Source organism: Carettochelys insculpta, chromosome 17, assembly GCF_033958435.1.
Source record: "Carettochelys insculpta isolate YL-2023 chromosome 17, ASM3395843v1, whole genome shotgun sequence".
In the NCBI taxonomy this organism is placed as follows: Eukaryota; Metazoa; Chordata; order Testudines; family Carettochelyidae; genus Carettochelys; species Carettochelys insculpta.
Genome location: NC_134153.1, coordinates 19,279,457 through 19,305,294, shown reverse-complemented (window position 1 = coordinate 19,305,294; position 25,838 = coordinate 19,279,457). Strand labels below are relative to the sequence as shown.

Sequence of the window (25,838 nt, the reverse complement as noted above, 5' to 3'; positions counted from 1 at the left end):
AGGGACATCCCCTCTTCAGCACATGAGAAAGATGCTCGATATACAACTACTTCCCTAAAATAGGGCAAAATTCCTGTTGACTTGAATGGACTCAGGATTAACCCACAGGGAGGATCATGGCAATGGGTTCACGGAGTGGCCTTTTTCTCATGTGACATATCCCAGTGTAATCTAGAATTAGCCATACCATGCTCTGAGTGAGGTGACCAGTCAAAAATGTGTTTTTTCAACCACCATGCCCTCCAAGGAAGAGGAAAAGTAGAACTTTGCTTAGATTTATTTTTATAATGTTGATGATGTGTTAAGGTTTGCTTGCCTCTTGAACAATGTGGGTCAGTAGAAGCTTTCCCGGACCACCAAGCATTGTACAATATTTATCTTCAGGCTTCACCCATGTCCTTCCTCCAACAAAACAATTCACTTTGTATTCAGTTAAAGAGTGCACGCTGGATCGAAAGGCAAACTGCTACTGGGGGCAGGAGGGAAACTATTTATAAAGGCACTCTATGACTAAGTCTCCAAAGCCGTGTCTACACGTGCACGCTACTTCGAAGTAGCGGCACTAACTTCGAAATAGCGCCCGTCACGGCTACACGCGTTGGGCGCTATTTCGATGTTAACATCGACGTTAGGTGGCGAGACATCGAAGCTGCTAACCCCATGAGGGGATGGGAATAGCGCCCTACTTCGAAGCTGAACGTCGAAGTAGGGCACGTGTAGACGATCTGCGTCCCGCAACATCGAAATAGCGGGGTTCACCATGGTGGCCATCAGCTGAGGGGTTGAGAGACGCGCTCTCTCCAGCCCCTGCGGGGCTCTATGGTCACCGTGTGCAACAGCCCTTAGCCCAGGGCTTCTGGCTGCTGCTGCTGCAGCTGGGGATCCATGCTGCATGCACAGGGTCTGCAACCAGTTGTCGGCTCTGTGGATCTTCTGTTGTTTAGTGCAACTGTGTCTGGGAGGGGCCCTTTAAGGGAGCAGCTTGCTGTTGAGTCCGCCCTGTGACCCTGTCTGCAGCTGTGCCTGGCACCCTTATTTCAATGTGTGCTACTTTGGCGTGTAGACGTTCCCTCGCAGCGCCTATTTCGATGTGGTGCTGCGCAACGTGGCTGTTGAATGTCGACGTTGCCAGCCCTGGAGGACGTGTAGACGTTATTCATCGAAATAGCCTATTTCGATGTCGCTATGTCAAAATAAGCTACTTTGATGTAGGCTTCACGTGTAGACGTAGCTCAAGAGTGCTGCATTAAACTTCTTTTGTTACTGTTGGTGTTCCATTACTCTCCTTTCAAGCACTTTTCTGATCGGCATAGTACAGGAACCTGTGCAAAGTAGCATAGAATGTTCTGACCCATCAAAGCTGCAGGTGGCTCATTAACTCAGTTTACCTAAAAATCTAAAGTCTGATCCCTATGTGACATGAATCAGTTTAACTCTACAGCTATCCACACATGTAGGCCAATTTATCTGGCTGAAGATGTGGCCCCGAATTTTAGAAAAACAAAGTCTTTTCCTACTGGAAACAAATTGCGATCATTCTTGTCTCTACAAAACAGGGCCCTTAATTTTTACTTTTCATTTGAGACAATCGGAGGACAATAGCAAACAACTGTCCACGTCTTCATTTGCTTCCTCCCAGTGCTTGCAACATCTTCCATGACCCCATACAGCCTGCACCCTTACTCTCTCCTCCAAGGCCCTTTTTAAAGGCTCATTTTGTAAAGGCAATCCTCCATCACTGACTCCTGCCTTGCTTTCACCCATCTCTATCTCCACATTACATATTGCAGTAACAAGAAAATGATGCCATTTTATTCTGAAATGATTGACTCCACTCTCCCTTTTTTAAAAAAAAATCTACTAGGCGGAGGCCACCCAGTGAGGGAGTGAAGGAGCTGAGTAAAGAGCACTAGGGCTGATTTTCACTAGTTTTTTGCACCAAACAGTTCCAGCAGATCTCAGGAGGAGCAGCGGTTGCCCATCACCTTTGGAACCCAGACACTAAGGAGTTCAAACCACCGTGTGCCAGATTCGCAATGATAGATGCACACAATGCGGCACAGAGACATGTGTGCCCCCGATTTATAGCTGCAAACATCAGCACACATGCATACATCAACTAAAAAGTGTGATGCTCTAGTCTAGGCTGACCACATATGGGGTAAACTGTGCTTGCTCCTTCTGTAGTGAGGCGGGGGAGCGGGGGGGGCTGGCGAGGGATGACCCCCTCCCAGAGTCCTGGTGGGCAGAGCCCAGCACTATCCTGCCACCTGACTGGAAGCCAGGAGAGACAGGACTGGAGATATAAAACGCCAGCTCAGCAGCTCAGTCAGGCTCCAGCTGCCAATGGCACCAGATGCCTGGCCTGCATTCTGAGCAGAGAGGCTGCTGGGGACCTAAAGGGGGCTGAGGAATGGACAGGAGTGCTGGAACCTCAGACAGACAGACTTGAACCTGGAAGAACTGCCAGCATTGCCAGGGATTCCAACCCCCAGCGGCCCAGAGGACCCGCGTTGGGGCCAGGTACCCCGGTGAGGGAGTGTGAAAGTAACCCAGGAACAGATGACCTTAGTCTGGCTGAACCAGAACCTGTGACTGAGTCATCATGTTGCAGATAGGCTCCCCACCCGCAACACGGATCTGCCACTGTTAGGGCCCTAGGCTGGGGCGCAGTGCAGTGGGTAGGCCTGTGTGCCTCCCATGACCCCTATCCTTGAGTGGCAGTCTCCCCCAGTGCTCACGGCCAACCCCTTGTGCTTGTCGGCTCTTCACCAAAGCTAGGAGACTGGAAGGCTTTGCAGCCATGCCCTGAAGCAGAGCCTGGGCGAAGTGACTGCTGCTTCAGCACAGGCGTGCACAATTGAACTGGTGGTGTTTGTTGCCCTGCCCTGAGCTAGGGCCTGGCCCTATGCACTGCTGACTTAAAGGCTCGACCTGAGCACAGGCCCCAGCCCCTGGGTTGTTGTTGCGTCCTGTAAGCGAAGGCCAGGATTGCTTGACTGAGCCCCAAACTAGTGGTGCAGCTAATTCCTGTGTGAGGGGTGTAGTGAAGCAGAGCGGCCACACACTGATGCAGAGGGAAAGGAGCCCCTCCCAGAGCCTTGGTGGGCAATACTGTCATGCAGATGCATGGTGGTGCAGCAGCAGGATACAAGGACTGTGTTGTACTTTATTGAGTGCATCTAAGAACTAGGCACAGTTGAAATTCTGCTGCTCTGAGGAGCTCAGGGACTGCTCCTTCTCTGCTCCCATGGAGAGCATGCTGGTGCTCAAAGAGGCCACGGTCCCAACTTTCTCCATCTTACCAGCTCCCAAAGTCTGGCTGGCATGCATGGAACATGGGGTACTGAGCATGCCATAAAGAGTTGTAGCTTGCAGGTGCGTTCCTACTGCTCAGCAACAAGTTCTACGGAGTGTGGTGCCCCCCAGATCCCATAGTCTGATGGTGTAACTTCACCTCACCCCAACGACAGGGAGGTGCCTTAAAATCCCTGAGGCTGTACGACGATTTGTAAAGAGGCAGCCAGTGAGCGTTCAATAAAAAGTGTCCCTGTGAGGATAATCATGCGCACAGCCATGCAGTTTGATTCCAGTGGCAAATGGCTCTAGGATACAGTGTCCCCTCTTACAGTCACCCAGGATAAGTAGGTTCACAGCCTGTGGAAACTCTGTCATGTGTTGCAGCACCTAAAGAACTAAGAGGCTGGATTCCAATACGTACTTTTTGGAAAGAGATGATACTTCATACCATTAAATCGCCTTCTGCAGCCAAGGGTGTATAGCTGCATCTTGAAGGTGCACCAAGGCCCAGTATTGGTATGCCAGCCTTCGGGTGTTTTTTTTAATGATTATCCTTTCTTATTCAGTTCAACTAACTGCTGTCCTGTGGGTAACAGTAAATTCCCCAGCCAACGTAGGCTATAGGATTTGTTCCTGGCAACCCAACAGTTTTTAGTTGTGGCATTTGTTTTAAGCCATTTCTGTACGCAAGTGATTAGGCAAACTGCTTCATGGAGATTCCTACACATAACAGGATTTTGATTTTACATCCAGAAGGAATTCAATTAAAGGAATTGTCGGTTTTATATCCTTAGAGCCCACATTAAAAAAAAAAAAAAGTTTTGTTGTTTCCTGTACTATCCACCAGAGGCCAAGACCTCAGCAGGTGTAAATCAGCATTGTACCACTGAGTTCAGTAGAGTGACACCAATTTTACATCAGCTCAGAACCTAGCCCCAGTTCTTCATTTTATGGTGTGCTGTGAAACTTTCAAAACCATTCCTATACCATCGGAACTTTTTCTAATTTCCATTGCCATTTGGTAGCTGAAATGGCACAGGACAGAAAATGAGGCAGAAATCTCTGTTTGTGAGGACCTGTTGATTCACATGTTATTCCCACATTTCATGGCTGGTTCTGGCTGCTAATTTCCTCATTTAAAAGTCTGGCAGGATAGACCATAAGCTTGCTGATATGGGTGTATTTTTAACAAAGTAAAAAAGTTATGTTCACTTTCTTAGGATGCCTAAGTCATCATGTTTTATTGGTCTAATTAGTTTTCATGTTATTTCATGCAGCTGAGCCAAAGGTTTCAAGGAGTTTAGAAAGTTAATAGGGAGTACTAAAGTGGAACATTTGATGCTTTTTAGAACATTCATTCGCTCTGCTGATAACAAAGAAATGGAAAAATATTTTACTTGTTAAAAATCTAAGGGAGGGAGGGGGGAAAATAATAAGCTAATTATGTTCTAATGACTGCTGGCCTGCATGTGGGAGGTTTAATACCAGCATTATTGCCCCCGGCCACATGTGTGCCATATGAGTGCCTAATAAATAGGAGCTGTGCCAATATATAATAGAACAGCAGGTGCTGTAAAAGAGATTCTGCTGAAGACAGTGTAAGGAGAAACGTTCTCATGTGCCAGGCAGGACAACTGATGTTGGCTCAAACTGGGGTTGGAATGAAGACTTCCCACTCCACGATGAAGTGTGGAGCCAGAAGAAATAGGTGCTGGAGGTGTGTTAAATGAGTTCTGTAATTAGATCTATCTTCAAACTCATGCACACTAGAGGTAACTGATTGTCCATTAGGCATCTCCCCACTCCAGGCAAAGCGGCTCAGAAGAGTGGGACCTGAGCAGTGTGCAAAAAAAGCTGCTATCCACCTAGGATAGGCAGGCTATGCTATACTGAAAACATGACCAGTCTGTCCCCTGTGATATGAAAGAATAGTGAATACACAGTAATATCTATCTCTAAAAAGCTGGCGTGCTGGGGTGAGAGCCTTCTTCCTCACAGCAACTTCAATGTGGCAACAGCCTTTCTTGTGTGCGTGTCTCTCCCCACAATGACGAGTGGGATCCTATTTTCAGAGACATGGAATGTAACCGAATATCGGAATGTAAGATGGGACTGCTCCAGTCAGAAGGACAATGGAGTGCTGAACTGAGCTTCCATGTGCAGGATTTTAATGTCTCGGTAGAGTGCCAGCAGATGTGAACATGATAAAAATTTGGCTCTGTCTCTTTTTGGCTCTTGAATTATTTACGAGGCCCCCTAGGGGGATAACCAGGACTAATGGGCTGGAACTGAGAAAGGAGAAATGTGAACTGAATATCAGGAAAGACTTCCTGACAGTGAGTTGAGTCAAGCACAGGATTGCCTCCAAACGGAAGGACTGAAAACCCCAGTGCTTAGAATTTTAAAGCGGGACTGGACAAAAAAATAGCAAACATGTGATAGGGAAAACGTGCATTATTCTCAGGGATACGTGGGCTGGATCTTTTCTCCTGTCAGCTTCCATGATTCTGCAAGCAAGCTGAGTAGTATTATCTCTGTTTTACAGACAGGGAAACTGAGGCACGGAGCAGTGAAGTGACTTGCCGCAGACCACAAAAGTCAGTATCAGACTGGAATTCAGGTTTACAAACTTCTGGCTACCAGTCTTGTGCTCACTCTGCTAAATCGCATTGCTCACTGTGGGATGCTAGGAAACTGCTAACAGGCTTTTATCTGCAGTATTTTAATCAAGACACAAGACTACTCACTGAAAAACTATGGGGACAAATTGCTCTGGGGGATACAGTATTTCTTTTCATGAATTACTGATGACATTGGGTCTTACAAATGGAGCAACCACAAATTGTTACTCATACATGTGTAAAAATGCCAGACTCCCATCCAAAACTGAACTCAGACAGATGAACCTAATTACAACAACTAAATTAACAAATAACAACTTAATTGACTTTGAGTATAAATCTATTTTAAGGCATTAATTGGTGTTAAATTGCCACTAGATCTTCATATCCTGAGTTATCAGCCCCTGTACACCACTTCACCATGAACTCTAATTAGCTTGGCCTGGTTCATGACTTTCTCAAGACATTGGGTTGATTTTGCACACAAGTCATAGGGTGCATCTACACTAGCCAGCTACTTCGAAGTAGCTGGCACAATGTCGAAATACCACGTGTCGTGTCTACACACGCTCTGTGCTATTTCGACGTTGAAATCAAAGTTAGGCGGTGAGACGTCGAAATCGCTATTCCCATCTGAAGATGGGAATAGCGCCCTACTTCAATGTTCAACGTCAAAGTAGGGCATGTGTAGATGATCCGCATCCCGCTACTTCGAAATAGCGGGGTCCTCCATGGCAGCCATCAGCTGAGGGGTTGAGAGATGCTCTGTCCAGCCCCTGCGGGTCTCTATGGGCGCTGCGTGCAGCAGCCCTTAGCCCAGGGCTTCTGGCTGCTGCTGCTGCAGCTGGCGTCCATGCTGCATGCACAGGGTCTGCAACCGGTTGTCAGCTCTGTGGATCTTGTGCTGTGCAGGGCAAGTATGTCTGGGAAGGGCCCTTTAAGGGAGTGGCTTGGGGCTTTGCTGGCCCCTTATTTCAACAGGGAACACTTGTGTGTGTGGAAGCTCCACATTTCCTTCCGGGGCAGCTCCTTTCGATGTTCCCTATCGCTACTTCGACGTTGAACATCGATGGCGCCAGCCCTGGAGGACGTGTAGATGATACACGTCGAAGTAGCCAATTTCAATGTCCTTACTTCGAAATAGGCTACTTCGACATAGTGTGCTAGTGTAGACGAAGCCATAGAGTTGTTATAGTCTGGTTATCTTTCCCCACTGGTTATCACTAAGGGGATTCAACTGGGAACATTTCAAAGGCTTTGTAGATGGAACTGGGGATTAAGGTAGAGATTAAACCTTAGCCTGACAATAAAAATACTTTCATGATTAAATTATTCCCATTGGATTAACGTTCAAGCACTATAAAAATGGGAGGGTTGCCTGGATAAATTAGACTGCTGGTCAAGTAAGTTAGAGTGAGTTGTATTGTGACAGCTGGGCCTGCACATTTACCAAAATTGAGCGCTCAACTGGCAAAAATTACTTAAAACTTCACAAGACATGACAGTAACGCAGATCAGTGATGCTCAGGCTTCAGTGACTTTGGGGCCAAATAAGCAATTAACATTACCCAAAAGATCCACAGACATGTGAATTCATTTTTTTATTTACTGCAGAATCATATTTAAACAGTGTGACAGGGAAAATACAGTGTAATTTTTTGGCAAAATGACTGACCCAGTATTATTTTATCAACTACAATTTGTTAAAATAACACAGTAAAAGCATCCTGTAGGCTAATAACTTAGAATAGTTCATTAATCACAGTTTCTTTAATACCACATGCTACAAAGAGCCACAGGACACCCATTAAAGAGCCACTTGAGCCTCAGCATGGGGAGTGGGTAACCCCAAGGTTTGGGAGAGGCAAGTGTCCCCAGCCCTGCCCCTTCTGCCAGGGGCCCTGCCCTGACTGTGGCCACTGGCCTCTGCCCAATTCCCCTGCCACACACACACAATGGGATCACTGGCCACAGCCCAGGACAGTGTGGCCCTGCAGCTCCCAGGAGCTCAGAGGGCAGCACAGCTACAGCCTGTCTCCTCCACAGAACTCTGGGGAGCCAGCAGGCAGAACAGCACAGCCCCAGCCTGCCAGTGCCAGCCTCTGCCACTGCAAGAGCAGATACAGGTAGGGAGCCTGGGAGCCTCTAGTGGGAGGTGCCAGAGGAGGCAGTTTGGGAAGGCATTGCCTTCCCCTGCCTATGATACTTGCTGCCCATGAGCCTCAGTCTCAGAAGAACAAAGGATGATGGGGAAAGGTCTGAGAAAGAGACAAAATAACTGAATTAGTCTAAATTAAAAGGTCAAAGAGAGAAAATTCAAAGACTGTATTGAACTCATGCTCATTAAAAAAGGATTCATGCTGATTTTGAGAAGTGTGACCAGAAAGGGCCAGAGAGAGCAGGACCCAGATAACATCACCATCCCTACCAGCTCCGTCCCAAACACTCCCTGGGACCCAACTTATTACCATCTCTGATACCATCAAGAGATGGTCACCAACAGGGCTTTTCCTTATAAGACAGGTTTTTAATAACAAAAGCAGCAGCATGTCCAGCCCACCCCAACTAATTTCTCTTTCCCTGCGGAGGAACAGTTATTGCCATCTTTGATAACACTTGAGAGACTATTAAACCACAGGGGGGTTTCCCCTCTCTCTCACTTAGGAAAGTGAACAAGGAACACGGTTAAAATGAAGGATTTATTTAATACTTGACATTTCAAATGGTTTGATTCTCCCCTCCCCACACCTTATTTTTTTTGGAATCTTTTTAATAAATCTCTTAAAGGGATTTTTAAAGATTTGCGTTCCATGGTGCTAATCAGGGTGAGGTCTCTGCATATGAATCCCCAGACCTTGCTTAACATTGTTTAATGTTGGACAGTGACTGAATTATGATCATAGCTTTGGCCCATTTATCCCATTTAAATTGGTGTAACAGTGCCTTTCTGCACTGGTTGGTTAGAAATCTAAGCCTCCATCTATGGAACAGCCAGACTTCCTGGGCAAACAGGCTTGTATGTTGGAGCCCTTCATCACTCCACGGGAGATGAATTGAGTGTAATATAAGTTTCTGCATGTGGGCCTTCAACAAGCAGTAGTAGCCCTGTGGGCCTTACTGGGAGAATTCATTCAAACTTAATCTGTCCCAAGCCAAAAGAAAAGCAATTACCTCCATGCACACCTTAGGGAGGTCTGCAGGCCCAGCATGGGTTATGAAGTTAGAGGGCTATAATCTGTGACAGCTGTTGGGTGGGGAGCCTGGGTGGGGTCTCAGACCCATACCAGACAGCCTGTGACTAAGATGTTTGTGTTTCCTTGGGCGAACAAAGTGAGATTATAGGGAAGTATTAGTAATAGTGGCATGGATATAGGACCACATGATATTTGAAATGCATTAAAAAGTCATTGGACCAAAGAGGAAGAGCCTGGCTCTGGATTAGTCTGTGTCTTTTCTAAGAATTAGATTTTACACTGAGAAAGAACCACACTAATATAGGTCTGGAAGGAACCTCAAGGGGGCCTCTCATGCTTCTCATGCTTACTCTGGAGCAGGATTAAATGTAGTCAAACCAGATGAAAATTTGCATGTAAATTAGGTTTCAGCTCAGGACATCACTAGCAAAGCTGAGTAAATGGGAGTGTTCCCTCATTTTTCCATCTATGGAAGGAATAAATTTTGTTACATGCACCAAAGCATGTGCAGATGTGCTTCACCAATAGAAACACATTCTGCTGGCTGTAGACAGCTGTGGATGCTCTGCTAATCAGCTAGGCAGCACATGAATCTCTCCAGGGCAGTGGCACAAACATTCATCTTACATGGAACCCTGGCAAGGGCTAGCAGGGGCTTCATCTCCTTTTCTTCATTTCTTTTCACTAAACACTCACCAGATTGGTTGGATGCTGCTAGGGCTATGTTTTAAGGGGGGCCACAGGAGACTGGAATTGTCTGGCTAGACACACAGACATGTAAGGAACAGGGTTGCCATTTCAGTCAGCAGCAGAGAAAGGCACTTTTTCTTTTATTGGGGAATGCAAACAAACCTGCATGGCCTTTGTCCGCAGGGGAGCTTTCAGCATCCTGAGGAGCCATTTCTATCACTTGGATGAGGCAGATATCTAATCCCTTGATTAAAGCTTTAGCAGACAAGAATCAAGAGAACATGAAGGCAGGCAGCTGCAGGAGAGCTCTTGGGAAGGGTCTTTGACTCCCAAAGGACACTTAAGATTTGGCAAAAAGAGAAGTGAAAGGAGTGTGCCCATTGGGATGTGTTTGGAGACAGGATGGTTGCTCACCTAATGATCCTGTCACATAGGCAGGTGTTTCAGGCTCGCATGGCCAGGACAGGGAGACATACTTTTCTTTCCACCTTAAAACTACTCAATTACAACCGGTGTTTATCTGCTGCTAGGGTCAGGTGAAAAATTCCTCTGTGCCAAAGAAGTAATTGTTGACCTACACTGCAGGTAGTAGCTCCTGTATCCCCCTCTGTAGAAAATCCTAGTGCACAGAGCTGACAAATCCTGTAGTCTTCCTCTAGCCACTTGGCCACATGCCCCAAAAACTCCACGCACAATAGGCCACCTCCGTGTGAAGCCCTGTGTGAGCTCTTCAGTTACCATGCTTGTCCCTTTTGGGCAGTCCTACCATGTCTGGGAGAACCTCTGCAGCCATGGGGAGGAAAGGGCAGGATGTGTCTATCAGAAACACCTTCAACAGTGCCAGGTGACAAAGATCTGCCCTAACTGGAAAGACAAGGGATGCCTGGGTGGTGTTAATAAAACCAGCGTAGCTGCCTGTATGTCATCTCTTCTCTCCTTTCCACCCTGCCCCACATTCAGAGGATCTGTGTGACCCAGGGCAGAACAAGGCCACAATCTTAGATTGCTGTAAATTAGGCTGGGACCAGTTTTCCCCTGCCCCCTTCAGGCTGGAACAGGGCAACTTCCTTTCTACGCCCACACAAGGTCAGATACTGAGTGAAGCTCTGCTGAATACAGGGAGCTGGGTCTGAACTACAAAGCTCAATAAAAGAAGGAAAGAAATATTAACGCGTATTTCAGCAAAAGCATTTCGAGCCAAAATCCCCTATTGAGCTGCTCCAGTCTCACAGGATACCATTTTACGTTCTAATGAATATCATTGAACAAAGAGGTGGGGAGACCAATATAGCTGAGCCATGCAAGCTGGGTCACAGCACTTGGTTTGTCCTGCCAAACAAGGCGTTATACATAACATAGCACCATCACCCCAGGAAACAAGAAATCAGTTCTTGACTCCTTCAGCAACAGCCACAGCCAAACTGCTGGGCAGCTGGCAAACTCTCAGATCTTCAGGACCCCTTTAGTGGTTCACCAGCAGAAGCGTGAATGTGATCTTAAATTAAGCACAATGCCCTGCATCTGACGAGCCTCTTAAAAACCTGTCACATTAATTCGCCTTCATCTCTTCCCCGGTTCTTTATTTGATAATGGGAAATAACTGAACATCCTCTTTAGAAATGTCCCAGCCTCATGAATGGGAGTATAATGAGCCCAATTACAAGGCACAGTGAGGACATGTGTGAAGATCAGGATGGTGACCTGAGTGTATTTGTTCAGGTTTTGCATGACAGAACAGCTATCCAGCCAAATTGTTCTATTCCAGCAAACCTGCAGCTGCAGCTGATCAACTTGGACATGAAGTCAAACTTCTAGTCTGTGAAACAAGGTGTTTGTGGTGCAAGAAAAAAATGTTTACAGGCAAGTAGGGCTATTTTTATGCTATATTATGAACATAAAGCTAGAGTCTGATATTGGCCTGGGCCTTCTGCATCCAAGTTCAATGCTGGATCTGTTGGACTGAGCTATCTCCCCATTGAACAGCAAATTTGTTAAGAACAATTACACTGGGCTAATTCAGAGCCAAAGAGACTTTGTGGCTGGTGAACATTTCTGGTCACACATTGGAACAAATCTGTATCTAGCCTCAAAATGGGGTCTGATTTCATGCACCCAAAACCTCCATCTTTTTCTTCTGTTTTTGTCCAGCATCTAGCACAGCATGCACCAGCTCAGTGTGGCTGGAGACCTTGCTAGGGAAGGACTTACCTTGGAGAGCACTGTGTGGAAAGCTGACCATGACTGCGAATTGCAGATAGGGCCCTGAGAAGGGCAAGGACTATATCGAGGGCCATAGAGCTGTGGGGAAAGGGCAGGTACTCGCAAGGCCCATGGTTAAGTGGCTCAGGAAAGTGGCTGCTCTAAAGTTGGATTTGGCACCTAGCTGCTATTTATGGTTTCCCTGTGCTGGGGTCTGGAATTGAGGGTGGGAGGTTCCCTCAACATTGGTGTCCTTGGGGGAGAAGGAGGTAGAGGCCAGAGGCTGGAACAAGAAGGGGCTGTGAATCAATGACCCAAATGCCATCTGCAGGAGGGGAAGCTCTAGAGCTACCACTCTCTCTGAGTGGGGAAACCATGTGAGAGACTTTAGCAGAGGGCACCAGGATGGGCCCTCTTAAATGGGTACCCTGGAAGGGGTTTGTTTGACATCAGAACTGTGATTCAGCTGGAGGGCTGAGGAGCCAGAAGGCAAAAAGGGCTGAGCGCAGTACAAATGTGCACTTGACCAGATGGGGGTGTTTGTGCGAGGTGAGTGCCACCCCGTTACAAATGGGTACAGTGTTTGTTCCGTGAAGTTTGGACAGTGTTACATTACCCTAGAATGGTAGTCGGAGGCTTATAATCGAGCTGGTTGATGGGCTGACCACTTCAGGACTGAAGTGACTTTGAGTGTGCCAAAGGAAAGCATGTTGCACCAGGCCCAGCAACAAGACGGTGCACTGGCTGGTGAGTCTCTCTTCTTGTGTGCATGTACACGAGTTAATTTGCTCAGTCATGCAAATAATTGCCTATTTGCATGTAAAAAATCCCAATTTGTGAGGACAATTGAATGTACAAATTAGGTATGGGGCTACACGGTTTTTGATATGTACTTACAAGACTGCATTTTTGACAATGAGTCTTAAAATTTCATTCTGTGTTAATAAACTGGCAGTAAAATCATGAAAAAACAATCAGTTAAAATGTTCATCCTGGAGGTCTTCCACTGTAATGAAGTTGGTGTCAAAGAGGCAACGCCAAACACCGTAAAAGTTCTCACGAAAGAAAAATACTCCCTCATTAGTATGTGCTTTTAATCATTAATTGGACTCATAGCTAATATAATTTTTTCTTGATTGTCTTGTTCAATGAGTGTTGCTGTTCTGCAGTTATTGGTCTGGCATAATGGTAATACATACTGATAATCCAGTCCATCTTTAACATACTCATTGGCATGATGGTTGGTTCTTAAAGCATTTGTAATTCACAACTGTTAGATTTATTCCCTGTCCCCTCCCTGTTTTTCTGTAGCTTTCCTAGCTGCATGAAGTGCAGTAGAAAATGTCACAGTTGTCTCTGCAACAGCAAAATACATCCGTAACAGGGTCTGAAGTTTGAGGCCTCCATATGTAACCCTGGGGCACTGAGAACACTAACAAGGGAGAGGGACGTTTGCTCTATAGCCTTAGCTGAAAGCCAGCTGGCTTTGAACTCATGTGGTAGAGACACATGACTTTAACCCCTACAGTCGCTGTTGGCTCTCAACCAAGGCTGCATAGCAGAGACCTTCCTCCATTTGTAGTGCCTCTGAGTTACACATGCACCTACTATACTTGTTCTGGGCAGAGTGGAAACTACCTGATCCTCCTTAGGTAATTATGCTATGAAGAAGTGGGTCTGTCCCACAAAAGCTCATCACCTAATAAATTATTTTGTTAGTATTTAAAGTGCTACATGACTGCTGGTTTGTTTTGCTGCCTACATGAGTGTGTCCTAAGAAACAGGATGCAAAAAGTCACAACATGCTGTGTTTGCAGCAAAAAAGTAGAATCAGATCAGCACAGGAAATCAAAACAACTAATGTTAACTCTGTGAAACTATATACTTGTTCTTAGTATGAACTAAATAAACAAGGGAATCAGTTCACTCCCTCCATGCTTGTGTCATGCTAAGTACCCCTTACCTTTCCCACAGGCTTTCCTTCATTGATTTATAGTGAAAATGACTGTCCACTCTGTAAGACTGATGGAAACTAGAAATCCAGCAAGCTTCCTCTTGCTAATTTCCAAATCAGAGGGTGTGACCTGCAGATTGACAGCCTGAGACTTTTTTCCTCTTGTAAATTGTCAGGCATAGTGAGATTTGAATGGATACAGCTATTTAATCTGTGTCCACAGCATGCGATCCAGCCAAGGAGAACTCAACATTGATCAAAAAATGGAGCGCAAAGGTGACTTCAAACCACATAGATGTTCCCACAATCCTGGGTTGTTCTATGCTGTGCCAGGGTTCCAGCATAACTAAATGCAGCCTGAAAACAGCTGTAATTTTTTTCTGGATGCCAATTGCATAAAAGGCCCACATAAACCTCAGCCACACCCCTTTTCCTGGCTACAACCCCTCCTGTGTTGTTGCTGCTCTTCTGTCCAGTTACATCCTAGTGCACTCCAAAACAAATTGAGCTAGTATCTCTTTCATTTCTTTGTGATGGATAAAGAGAGGCTTTCATAATACTAGTTCATAATACAACCTGCCAATCTGAAGCAAATCCTAACCAGCAACTATACACCGCACCACAGTCACTCTAACTCAGGGACCCATCCATGCAACAAACCTCGTTGCTAGCTCTGCCCACATATCTACACCAGCAACACCATTACAGGACCTAACCAGATCAGCCACACCATCGTGGGTTCATTCAGCTGCACATCTACCAATATAATTTATGCCATCATGTGCCAGTAATGCCCCTCTGCTATATACATCGGACAAACTGGACAGTCTCTACGTAAAAGAATAAACGCACACAAATCAGATATCAGAAATGGCAATATACAAAAACCCGTTGGAGAGCACTTCAATTTCCCAGGCCACACAGTAGCAGACTTAAAAGTAGCTATTCTACAGCAAAAAGTTTCAGGACCAGACTCCAAAGAGAAATTTCTGAGCTACAATTCATCTGCAAATTCGATGCCCTCAGCTCAAGCTTAAACAAAGACTGAATGGCTGGCTAAATACAAAAGCAGCTTCCCCTCCCTTAGTGTTCACACCTCCAGATCAACTGCTGGTGGTGAGCCTCACCCTTGCTGACTGAGCTAACCTTGTTATCCCCACCCTTGCTCTGGCTTATTTATACCTGGCCCCGCAGATTTCCAAGACCAGCATCTGATGAAGTGAGTCTGTGCTCACGAAAGCTCATGCTCAGAACTTTTCTCTTAGTCTATAAGGTGCCACAGGACCCTTCATTGCTGTTACAGATCCAGACTAACACGGCTGCCCCTCCGATACATAATACTAGTTGTTTTCCTATCTTGGAAAAACTGGCAGGTGTGATCTTCCTTGGTCTTGCTGGAGAATTTCTGGGAAGACTCTGGTTTGTTGCTCTACTACTTTAATGGAAGGGGTGAGGATTCTGGATCTTTCATAAAGGGTTCCTTTAGCCAACAATGTTAATTAACCATTAATGACAAGTAGTATTAAATCCAATCTCCTCCCCCGCCCAGCCCAAAGCTTTAAGTACCCTATGGAAAAGACACTTCTGCCTTTAACAGTTCAGGTATTGCTCTCTTGGCTCTTGTCACCAGTTCACTAGTGTTTGAGTTTGTCACCCCAGAGAGGTGCTTTTTAACATGAAAAGCAAGCAGAATAAAATAGAAAAGCCTCCAGGATTAACCTTCTCTATCCCAAAGAAACATAAAGGAGCAGAAGGCCAACTCTCCCTCCACTCCTCATCACCTAAAATGAATTTCTGAATTCCAGGTGCTCTCTTATAGCACAACAGAACCCAGCTGGCCTCTCCTATTTACTTGAATGTATGGAAAGGGGCAAGAGAACTGGGATGAGAACACTGCTTTCTTAAGGTGTTTTCATAATTGCCAGAATGAAAAAGCTGTTTCACAGTATTTAATTTCACAGCTAATGACAATCCAATCTCTCTGTACTTTGTATGATAAATGTCCTTCGAAGCTTACTCCTCATTTTCCTTTTGTGTCTAAGCATTTTAATTGATTCTATGGCTAAACCTATTAGACCCCCAAGTTCTAATATCCACAGGATTACCATGCTACTGCTGCAATGGTAAGGTAGTGATTTCTTCCCTCCCCCTGCCCCCATGCATTATTAATCAACTTTTGAATTCCTCTTTGGAATTTCATGAGGAAGTGCTTCATGTGTTTTCTCAAAAGCATAACAGATAGAAAATGCAAAGAATCTCCAAGTGACATGCATTCAGTTTAGGGCTGATAATTAATTGCATTTGACTCATGCGATTTAACCCAAAAAGTTAATTGTGATTAATAGCAGTGTTAGTTGCACTGTTAATAGAATACTAGCTTAAATTTATTAAATACTTTTGGATACTTTTCTACATTTTCAAATACATTGATTTCAATTACAAAAGGGAATACAAAGTGTACATTGCTCATTTTGTATTATATTTGACTATAAATATTTGCACTGTATAGACTTTTTTCAGTTCACCTCCATTGTGGGGAAGTTGCCCCACTCCTGCAAGGAAAGGGTTAATACAGCCTGGAGGGAGCCTGTGCAGTACCCCCAGCCAATTAGAGAAGGGCTTACAAGCAGCCAATCAGAGGGCAGCTTGCTGGAGCTGTTCCAGCAGAGCTGGGTCAGTGGGGTCCTGAACCATGGGAGGTGCAGGACTTGCTCCCAGTAGGAGCCAGCACTTTAGTTAGGGCAGTACAGGGCAGGTTAAGGGGAGGCAGGAAGGTCCTGACACCTGCCAGGCTGCTGGCCCTGACAGAGGTCTGGAAGATGCAAAGGGGAAGTAGCTCAGAGTAAGGCAGTAAAGGGGAGAGAGGAGGAGGTCAGGACAAGGTTGCTGCCAAAGGGTCTCTAGGCTGGGACTCAGAGAAGCTGGTGGGCCTAAGTCCCTCCCCTTCCCCCTCTTACTGCACCTGGCCACCCACCAGCTTGGCCATTACGGACTGTAGTTTGTGCCCAAGGTGGAGGGGTTAGACTGAGGCTGCGCTGGGTCGCAGTGATGGGTGCCCGGAACCAAGACTGCTGAGTCCCCCAGAAGGGAGTGTGAGACTAGTCCACTAGGCACTGCCAGAGGGCAATGTCCTGAAGGACATGCTGCAATCTAGGGAGCAACGTGGGTCCAGAGACTAGATTGTGTGGAGAGAGCGGGTGGTGGATGACACGTCAGCCAGAGGGAGGCACTGGGTTGGAGATTGAACTAATTCCCTGTCCAACCGGCAGGAGGTGCTGTGGTAGTGAGTTCACCCCATGACAGCCTGATACAAGACAGTGAGATCACACTACAGTTCATGAATATGCAACTTACAAATAGAGCTATTTGTATTACATAACTCCATGCTGAATCCCCTTGACAACTATACATTAGAGGTCGTCCACGAGTTTGTTCACCTTGGGTCCACCATCACTGACACCCTGTCGTTGGACACTGAGCTCAATAGGAGGATTGGAAAAGCAGCCACAACTCCGTCCAGACTCAGCAAGAGAGTGTGGAATAACAACAAGCTGTACACTCACACCAAAATGCAAGTGTACAGAGCCTGCATCCTCAACACCCTCCTTTATGGCAGCGAGACTTGGACCCTGTATGCCCGCCAGGAAAAGAGGCTGAACGTCTTCCACTTGCGCTGCCTCAGGCGCATCCTTGGAATATCATGGAAGGACAGAATGACCAACACCGCCGTCCTCGAGCAAGCTGGAATTCCAACCATGCACACCCTCCTCAGGCAGCGTCGACTCCGCTGGCTTGGCCACGTCCACAGGATGAATGATGGAAGGATATCAAAAGACATCCTGTATGGTGAGCTAGCCTCTGGCAAAAGACCTCCCGGACGCCCCCAGTTGCGCTACAAAGATGTCTGCAAGAGAGACCTCAGAGAGGTAGACATCGAGCTGGACAACTGAGAAGAACTAGCAGACGACCGCAGCAGATGGAGGCAGGGGTTACACAAGGGTCTTCAGAAGGGCGAGATGAAGATCAGACAGGCAGCAGAGGAGAAGCGAGCGCACAGAAAGCACAATAAGGACTTGCCAGACACCCACTACATCTGCAAGAGATGCAGAAGGACTGTCACTCTCGTGTGGGTCTTCATAGTCTCAATAGACGCTGTAAATGAAGTCCTCAATTGAAACTTTAAAGGGCGCAATCCATAGTCTATGCAGACTGAAGGATGCCTACTACTACTAGTACTACTATCTCAAATTCAGACTTATGATAGTTTAATTTTTACCCTTCCACCACCAGTATATTCCTCGTTAACTTCTTAAATAATCTCTTTATTGGAATTTTCTTAAATTGTACATACCTTGCAGGAATACTGCAATCATGCAATAATGTGCTGTGTACTGTACAGCATGTCTCTTTATCAAATGCTCCCAGTGAAGAATGAAAGATAGCTCTAAGACAGAACTATGCATAAGCAGAGTCTCAGGCTAGAGTCACACTGCAGAGGAAGATTGACCTGTTCGGGGTTGATCTTTTGGGGTTTCATTTGGCCCATACACAAAATGATGCTCCAGGGGTCAACACTGAGTGAGGAATAAGGAAGGTCAACCTTCTGCCGTGTCAACATACATGGCAGTTGACCACGGATAAATCAATTTTAGCTATGCATTTGGTTCAGCTAAATTGTGTATCGGTGGGCAACTTTGTGTCTAGTGCAAACATAGCATCAGAAATAAAACCTAAGGGGTCTGTCTACAGTAGACATAGAAGTCCACTGCTGGTACACAATTTTAGCTATGCCAATTGCGTACTTAAAATTGACATCTGCTGTCAACTACCATGTCTGTCCACACAGGGGAAGATTGACAGGGGTGTTTCTCCCTTTGACCTTCCTTATTCCTCACCTCTCAAGAGGAGAATAGGAGTCACTTTGACCCCTGAGTGCATCATTTCAAATGTGCATGAAATCAAACTGATCCTGAGCAGGTCGATCTTCTGCAGTAGTGTAGCTGTAGCCCAAGATGGACCTACAGTAAGGAAACTGATAGGAAGGCACTCTGAGAATAGTTAACAGTGGTCCACGGTCAAGCTGGAAGGGCCAAAGCACTTCTGGGGGCCTATACTTTGTGGCAGGAGCAGCCACCTGCTGCCCCCCACCAGAATCTTCCCTCCTCTCAGCACATCTGGCCCACTGGTGGGCCCCACTGATCAGCACCTCCCCCTCCCTCCCAGCAGCCATCACCTGCCATGGATCAAGTGAAGCATCAGGAGGCACCTGGGGGAAGGGGAGAGGAGTGAGAGAGCAATGTGCTTGGAGAAGGGGGTGGAACTGAGTGAGGAAGAGACAGGGTGGGGTGCAGATGGTAAAAGGGGGAGCAGGGGTGGGGCCTTGGGAGAAGGGATGGAGTGGGGGGTGGGGCCTGGCAGAGCACCCTGCAGCAGAAGAAACCTACTGCCTATGCCCCAGACCCCTTTAGGGACAGCCCTGGAAGGACACATCAAGTGAGGTCCTGCAGGGATGAGTTCCGGTTCTGGTTCTGTTCAGAATCTTCATTAGCAATTTTAGCACAGAGAGTACATTTATAAAGTTTGCAGGCCACACCAAGCTGGGAGGGGTGCAAATGCTTTGGCGGATAGGATTAAAATTCAAAATAGTCTGGACAAACTCGAGAAGCGGTTCAAAGTAAATAGGATTAAATTCAGTAAGGACAAATGCAAAGTATTTCATTTAGGAAGGCACTACCAATTGCACACAAAACCAGGGAATGACTGCTTAGGAAGGAGTACTATGGAATGGGATCTGAGAGTCAGTGTCACTAGTTAAAATATGAGTCAAGAGTGTAACATTGTTACAAGCAATTAAACAAACAAAAACAAACAAACCACATTAGCAGGATGTATTCGCAGGAGCGTTTTAAGCAGGACACAAATAGTAATTCTTCCACTCTACTTTGTGCTGATTAAGCATCAGCTGGAGTATTGCATCACTTTCTGGTGAAATCGTAAATAAGTGGGAAACATTATCTCTCAAAAAACATATACATGCTTGTCTGAATGACTGGCTGAACAAGTAGTAAGACTGAGGGACTTGCAGACACTAAAGTTTTGCAATTTTTCCAATGTTTTATTTCTGCATGGAGTTAGTAGTAGTAGTAGTAGTAGTAGTAGTAGTAGTAGGCATCCTTCAGTCTGCATAGACTATGGATTGCATCCTTTAAAGTTTCACTTGAGGACTTCATTTACAGCGTCTATTGTAACTATGAAGACCCACACGAGAGTGACAGTCCTTGCTGCATCTCTTGCAGATGTGGTGGGTGTCTGGCAAGTCCTTATTGTGCTTTCTGTGTGCTCACTTCTCCTCTGCTAGCTGTCTGATCTTCATCTCGCCCTTCTGAAGACCCTTGTGTAACCCCTGCCTTCACCTGCTGCGGTCGTCTGCTAGTTCTTCCCAGTTGTCCAGCTCGATGTCTACCTCTCCGAGGTCTCTCTTGCAGACATCTTTGTAGCGCAACTGGGGGCGTCCAGGAGGTCTTTTGCCAGAGGCTAGCTCACCATACAGGATGTCTTTTGGAATCCTTCCATCATTCATCCTGTGGACGTGGCCAAGCCAGCAGAGTCGATGCTGCCTGAGGAGGGTGTGCATGGTTGGGATTCCAGCTTGCTCGAGGACGGCGGTGTTGGTCACTCTGTCCTTCCATGATATTCCAAGGATGCGCCTGAGGCAGCGCAAGTAGAAGACGTTCAGCCTCTTTTCCTGGAGGGCATACAGGGTCCAAGTCTCGCTGCCATAAAGGAGGGTGTTGAGGATGCAGGCTCTGTACACTCGCATTTTGGTGTGAGTGTACAGCTTGTTGTTATTCCACACTCTCTTGATGAGACTGGACAGAGTTGTGGCTGCTTTTCCAATCCTCCTGTTTAGCTCAGTGTCCAATGACAGGGTGTCAGTGATGGTGGACCCGAGGTAAACGAACTCGTGGACGACCTCTAACGTATAGTTGTCAATGCTGATTGATGGGGATTCAGCAACATCCTGACCGAGTACGTTTGTCTTCTTTAGGCTGATGGTAAGCCCAAAGTCCTTGCACGCTTTGGAGAACTGATCCAGCAGTTTTTGAAGCTGGTCTTCTGTGTGAGACACTACAGCAGCATCGTCTGCAAACAACATGTCTCTGATGAGGACTTCTCGCACCTTAGACTTAGCTTTCAGCCTTGCAAGGTGAAACAGTTTCCCATCAGATCTTGTGTGCAGCAAGATGCCCTCTGTTGAAGATCCAAAGGCATGCTTCAGGAGGAGATAAGTGTATAAAGTACACTACACTAAGGGAGCTACAGATGTCCTTACATGAAATTAAGCTGGGAAAACCACTAGGATATGGATTTCTATTTATGTATGCCCTATTTGTATGGTTGTGCTAGTGTCATTTGTAAAACATAGTTTTCTCAGCATTGATAAAAGTATCTATTACAGTGATATTATCAATACTGACTACAATCAGTTACAGATCAGTAAGAAAATTTATCAACTTTAGCCTGTCAACTATCCCTTAACACTTACCTTGCTCTAGATTTTGGTGAGCAAGTTAAACTAGAATCAGTGGAGAAAATGTCAAGGAAAAAAATTAGTCTTCCATTAGCTACCTTAGTTTTGGGACCCTCACATCTTTTCCCCCAGCCCCCTCTGCACCTAGCAGACATGGAATTCATTTCTTTTATCTAAGATGGGATGGACCAGTTCCAGGGAGATTGGTCCAGGACTAGATATAAGTGTTCCAAACCCAGCCTAGGGCTGTAGTCACTAAAAATCATAGCTCTTAAATGGTCGCTTGCTGACCAATGGAAAATAGACTGGTGGATCTTTATCCCCTTCCTGGCTTGTACTATCACACTGTAACCTCCCCTACCGCTGCTGGAACTCTAGGCAGAGGACTAATCTAACATTTCAGCCCAGCCGCAGCTGATCCCTGAGTTCAGGGCTTGTAGTACTGTGGCAGGCAGGAGGCGGGAAGCTTGTAGCCCTTTGCTCTGTACTGGACCTGTTGTGCTGAAGCCCGAAATCCTTTGTCAGTCACAGCCCCTGACATAGCTGGTTTCACAGTGTTGGCTGCTGGGGGCTTATGTCATCTCAGAGGGGAAAAAATGAAACTCTTGTCGAGTCACCCTAAATCCTCTTTGCCGCCAGGGGAGGAGGAGAGACTCCCTCTTGTCTCTTCCTCCCTGGCCCCAGCGCTGCACCTTTCAGCCACCTCCTCTTTGGCTGTGCAGCGGCGCTGCGGAATTGGATGTCAGGGCCATGGCCCAGCCCAGTTCCCAGAAGAGGAGGTCTGGGAACGCTCCTTTCCCTCGCGGTAATCAGACTGCAAAGGGAGAGGAAGTTTTCCGAGCAGTCGCTGACGCAGGTGCTGGAGCAGGCGGAAGAAAACGGAGGGCAGCGCAGACCGAGGGCAGCAGCCAGCGTCCGGCGCTGGCGGCTGTGGGGAACCGCCCGGGGGTGGGATTCGCAGCTCGCTCTGGCTCAGGCCCCTGCCTGGGATCTCTCCCGCTCCTTTGCCAGGGCTTTCCAGCGGCCCCGGCCCCGGCCCCGGCCCTGCAGGGGGCGGTGAGACGGGCCCCCCGAGCCCCGCTGCATGGCTGCAGAGTGCGGGGCGATCGAGGAGCGAGGTTCCCAGCCCGCAGGGGGAGCCCGGCCCCGTGCGGAACAAGCCGCGGAGCTGGCCGCAGGTGCGGGGACCTGGCCCGAGGCGGGATGGTTATTGGAGCGGGACCCGGGCGGCGGACGAGGCATTTTCCCCTAACCTCTCCCCGCCCCCGCCGGATCAGCTGTCCCGCACCTGAGCAGCTCCCAGGGCGGGGTTACCCCCCCCCCCCGCCCGCTGTCAGGGAGGCAGAGCCCCCGCGGGGGGAGAGCCCACCACAGGTGTCCCCACCCGGCGGGCGCTCGCTTTCACTCCCACGGCAGAAGCTGCTCGGGGGGACTCGCAGCCCCAGGTCCGGGGGGTGTCGCTCTCTTTCGCCCACTACCGCAGCCCCGGCTCCGCGCGTGGCGGGGGTCACCCACCAGCCGCGCTGAGTCAGAGGGGGGAGCGTGTCACTGGCACAGTCCCGGGCTGGAGGGGTCTGACACGCTAACACCCGCCCCCAGCCCAAGCTTGAAGGTGAGTGGCTCTGAGGCACTCACACACAGAGCCCCAGCTGGGGGGCTCTGAGACACACACACACACACAAACACAGCCCCAGCTGGGGGGCTCTGAGACACACACACACACACACACAAACACAGCCCCAGCTGGGGGGCTCTGAGACACACACATACACACACACACACACAGCCCCAGCTGGGGGGCTCTGAGACACACACACACACAAACACACACAGCCCCAGCTGGGGGGCTCTGACACACACACACACACACACAGCCCCAGCTGGGGGGCTCTGAGACACACACACACACACACAAACACAGCCCCAGCTGGGGGGCTCTGACACACACACACACACAAACACAGCCCCAGCTGGGGGGCTCTGAGACACACACACACACACACACACAGCCCCAGCTGGGGGGCTCTGACACACACACACACACACACAAACACAGCCCCAGCTGGGGGGCTCTGACACACACACACACACACACACACAGCCCCAGCTGGGGGGCTCTGACACACACACACACACACACACACACACACACACACACAGAGCCCCAGCTGGGGGGCTCTGACACACACACACACACACACACACAGCCCCAGCTGGGGGGCTCTGACACACACACACACACACACACACACAGCCCCAGCTGGGGGGCTCTGACACACACACACACAAACACAGCCCCAGCTGGGGGGCTCTGAGACACACACACACACACTCACACACAGCCCCAGCTGCGGGGCTCTGAGACACACACACACACACAGCCCAAGCTGAGGGGCTCTGAGACACACACACACACACACACACAAACACAGCCCCAGCTGGGGGGGCTCTGAGACACACACACACACACAGTCCAAGCTGAGGGGCTCTGAGACACACACACACACAGTCCAAGCTGAGGGGCTCTGAGACACACACACACACACTCACACACAGCCCCAGCTGGGGGGGCTCCGAGACACACACACACACACAGCCCAAGCTGAGGGGCTCTGAGACACACACACACACACACTCACACACAGCCCCAGCTGAGGGGGCTCTGAGACACACACACACACACACACACACACAGCCCCAGCTGAGGGGGCTCTGAGACACACACACACACACAGACCCAGCTGCGGGGGCTCTGAGACACACACACACACACAGCCCCAGCTGCGGGGCTCTGACACACACACACACACACACACAGCCCCAGCGGGGAATGTCTGTCTGTCTGTCTGTCTGTCTGTCTCTCTCACGCGGCCCCGGCTGGGGGAAGGGGTCCCGGGCACCGTCCCGGCTGGTGGGGGCGGGGGTGTCTCAGACCCACCCCGAACTTGGGGCTCTCCTGACACACACCAGCCCCGGCGCATTCCCAGCCCGCTGGGGGCCCGCGCTCAGGCACAGCCCTGCCCGGGGGGTCTCCCCAGCCCCGGCCGCCCCTCACCTTTCCCGCGTGGGCTCCGCGCCTCAGCCGGGCCGCCCGGTCCCCCGCAGCGCCGAACTTCTGCCCGCCCGGGCGGCGCCCATGGCCGCGGCTGGCGCAAGAAGGGGCCGCGCGAGCTCAGGGAGCGGCGCCGAGCCGAGCCGAGCCGAGCCCCCGCCCGGCCGATCAGCACCCGCAGCCCGCGGACAGCGCTCGCAGCCGCCGCAGGCGGGGGGAGGGGAGCGAGGGGGCGCGGCGCGACGGGACGGGAGGGGACGGGACGGGGACCCCTCTGCCGGCAGCAGCCCCTCCCGGGCAAGGCGCCGCTGCGCCTGAACGCCCCGGGGAGGGGCCGCGGGCACCACCGTCCAGCCAGCCCGGGCTCCCACAGCACCTTCCCTCCCCGCCCCCGGCTGCGGTACTGGGGGGGAAACTGAGGCACGGAGCGCTGACGTGCGCCTCGGCACAGCTGGCAGTAGCCCCCTGGAGTCCTTCGGCCCCGGCCATCCAACCCCCCTGCCTCGCCGGCTGGTTTGGGACTGGGCATGAGTGAAGGATCCAACATAGACACCTGGTCCCTCAGGGTCTCACAGCCACCGCCCTTCTGCCCCTCCCGCAGGGCCCTGCGTGTAGCCCCATCCCCAGCTGCAGAAATGAGCAGGGCTCTCCCCAGCCCCTCCCCTGGAGCTGGACGCCCTGGGGCTACAAAGTGGGTACCCGCAGGCGTGCCAGGTTCCACACACAAAATCTGTGTCCACACCCACAAGCAAAAATGAGCCCGGGATACCTGCATTCACGTCCCTGGGGAGGTGGATGTGTGTGACTATAAAGGCGATATCTATGGAGTAGCAGGGATTTGTCCCATGGGACTGTCAGGCTATGTGTACATGGCACCCTAAACTCAAGATATACAATTTGCATAGCGCAAATCGTGTATTTTATTTCGAGTTTCTTTCAGAATAGGCTACTTTGGCAAATGGTGCTGTCTAAATAATGCGCTATTTCCAAGCATCCTTTAATCCTCCTGCAGTGAGGAGTACAGGGATAAAGGGCATGTCTCAAAGATGCAGTTAGCTTTTTTGGGATACCAAGGTATCCTGCAATAGGTCTGCCATGTAGCCATAGCCTCAGAGAAGGGGAAGCTGCTCCACAGAGTGAATGAAGTGTCCCTTGCCATGATCAGCGCCAGCTTCTGTTTTTCATTCAAAGCAGTTGTCCCAGCTCTGCTTGGTACATCCCTAGTCATGACCATCATTTACCCCTTTGCAACTGTTCCTCCTCTCCACCTGAAGAGTTCTTCTTTGCTTGCCAATTA

At 48.9% G+C, this 25,838-nt stretch overlaps 1 protein-coding gene across 1 annotated transcript in view; it reads right to left on the bottom strand.

Annotated features, from left to right (window-relative positions):
- LOC142022361 (opsin-5-like) overlaps positions 1-24,732 on the bottom strand; it is a 57,592-nt gene extending 32,860 nt beyond the window's left edge. The window contains exon 1 of the mRNA XM_075012122.1: positions 24,545-24,732. The gene's annotated coding sequence lies outside the window, so the exon portion shown is untranslated. The remainder of the gene's footprint in view (positions 1-24,544) is intronic.
- Between the last annotated feature and the right edge of the window lie 1,106 nt (positions 24,733-25,838).